This window comes from Somniosus microcephalus, unplaced genomic scaffold (assembly GCF_052327205.1).
Source record: "Somniosus microcephalus isolate GS21.2 unplaced genomic scaffold, FLI_Smic_1.0 unresolved_chr5, whole genome shotgun sequence".
NCBI classification, from domain to species: domain Eukaryota; kingdom Metazoa; phylum Chordata; class Chondrichthyes; order Squaliformes; family Somniosidae; genus Somniosus; species Somniosus microcephalus.
In genome coordinates this window covers 50,319,891-50,322,479 of record NW_028225183.1, presented here as the reverse complement: position 1 = coordinate 50,322,479, position 2,589 = coordinate 50,319,891, and the positions used below count along the sequence as shown (strand labels likewise).

The following is a 2,589-nucleotide window of genomic DNA, read 5'->3' as shown; positions in this document are numbered from 1 at the left end:
CTTATTACGAATGCTCCTCGCATTAAGACGCAAGGCCTTCAGGCTTGTTTTTTAACAATCTTACACATTTAAGAATTATTATTTACTGTGTCCATGTTTGATTTATACCCTTGATTTCTCTGACTGCCACCATTATTCTTCCACTTCTTTTCTTTTGCTTCTATCCTCGTTTCCCTTTCCTCTGTCTCCCTGCTCAGGGTCCCTACCCCCTGCCATTTTAGTTTACATCCTCCCCCAGAGCAGCAGCAAACACTCCCCCTAGGGCATCGGTCCCGGTTCTGCCCAGGTGCTAACCGTCCGGTCTGTAATCGTCCCACCTCCCGCAGAACCGCCTCCAATGTCCCAGGAATTTGAATCCCTACTCCTTGCACCATTCCTCTAGCCACGTATTCATCTGAAATGGCCTTCTATTTCTACTCGTACTAGCACGGGGCACTGGGAGCAATCCTGAGATCACTAGCTTTGAGGTGATATTTTTTAATTTACCTCCTAGCTCCCGATATTCAGCTTTTAGGACTTCATACGGTTTTTTACCGATATCTTTGTTACCTATATGCATCAGGACAACTGGCTGTTCACCCTCCCCTTCCAAAATGTTCGACAACCGTTCTGAGATCTCCTTGCCCCTTGCACCAGGGAGGCAACATACCATCCTGGAGTCCCGTTTGCGGCTGCAAAAACGCCTATCTATTCCCCTTACAATATAATCCCCTATTACTATAGCTCTGCCACACTTTTTCCTCCCGTCCTGTGCAGCAGAAGCAACCCATCCTGGAGTCTCGTTTGCGGCCGCAGAAACGCCTATCTATTCCCCTTACAATATAATTCCCTTTTACTATAGCTCTGCCACTCTTTTTCCTCCCGTCCTGTGCAGCAGAAACAACCCACGGTGCCAGGAAGTTGGCTGCTGCTGCCTTCCTCTGATAAGTGATCTCCCTCACCAATATCCGAAGCGGTATATCTGTTTGAGAGGGTGATAGCCACAGGGGACCCCTGCACTATGTGCCTGCACCTACAACTCTGCCTGGTGATCACCCATTCCCTTACTGCCGGTGCTGCCTTTACATGCGGTGTGACCAAATCCCTAAACATGTTATCCAAGATCTCCTCATCATCGTGAATGGTCCAGTATGTATCCACTCGCAGCTCCAGCGCTGCAATGTGGTCTGTTATTAGCTGCAGCTGGAAACACTTCCTGCACACATGGTCGTCAGGGACACAGGAACTGTCCCTGATTTCCCACATAGTGCAGGAGGAGCATATCATGTGGCCGAGCACTCCTGCCATGAAGTACCCTTTAATGAATTCAAATTAAATTAAATCAAATCAATTCCACCAATTACAATATAATTAAAAGATATACATAGGGGCCTTGGTTTACCAGCAGTCCCTGCTACACTACAGACACCCTAAAGACTAGAAACCACAAGATTTAATTTTGGAAAAAATGAGGAAGAGAGAAATACTCACCAACCAATCACTTACCTGCTTTCTGGTGACGTCACACTTCGATTACTTTTTACTTCTCTCTCTCCGTCCCTCTGAGTTCGGAGATTGGTAAGCCTACCTGCTCCTTGCCTCTTTATATCACCGCCGCCGCCTCGCTCCACTCAGCTACGCTGCCCCCACCGCTGTGGGGCATACCTGCGCCACTCCCACTCTTTAAATCGCCGCCGCTGCCTCGCTCCACTCAGGACCGCCGCCGCCGCCGCTGTGGGGCCTACCTGCACCTCTCCCACTCTATATATCCCCGCCGTTGCCTCGCTCCCCTCAAGTCCACTGCCACCGCCAACTTGCCACTTGCCCTTGGATCCCATGGGCTTTTACTTTTTTGAGTCACATGCCATGTGGGACATTTTCAACGGCGTTGTTAATATCTATGTGGACTGCATTAAATGCATTACGCATAATGAAGCTCCTCGTTACCTCTGCAAAAAATGCAGTCAGACACGACCTTCCATTAACAAATCCATGCTGATTGTCCTTGATTATTCCATGCCTTTCGAACTGCCGATTTATACTGGCCATCAGAATTCGTCCAATAATGTTTCCACCACCGAGCTAAGGCTGACTGGCCTGTAATTGGTCAATCCCTTTCTCCCTTTTTAAAAAACTTCATCCGGGTCTTGAGTTTTATCTGCATTGCATGACACTAAGCTCCTTAAATAACAACAGAAAATGCTAGAGATACTCAGCAGGCCAGGCAGCATCCGTGGAGAGAGAAACAGGGTTCACGTTTCAGGTCTGGGACACTTCATCAGAACTGGAAAAAGCTGGAAATGTAATAGATATTAAGCAGGTGCAGAGACATTAGAGGAGGGGGGTTTAGGAGGGGAGGAAGGAATTGAAAGAATACCCTGTACTTTTGTAAGAGGCAGGACAGATAAAATGTTGCAAATGTTAATGGCAAAAATCATTCTCTCTTCAGCAGCACCAATGCATTCTATTTCAATGCTGTCTGGTCCACAGTTCCATTTCATCCTTCGACTCATCTGACGCTTCAACAAAAAACATTTTTTTTCCTTTCTGATGTCAAGGATCGCAAGCTTCATCAACTCATGGACACCATAGCCCCCGCACAGAACTTTC

At 47.4% G+C, this 2,589-nt stretch overlaps 1 pseudogene; it reads right to left on the bottom strand.

Annotated features, from left to right (window-relative positions):
- Positions 1-217: 217 nt before the first annotated feature.
- Positions 218-1,287, bottom strand: LOC147088206 (uncharacterized; annotated as a pseudogene).
- Between the last annotated feature and the right edge of the window lie 1,302 nt (positions 1,288-2,589).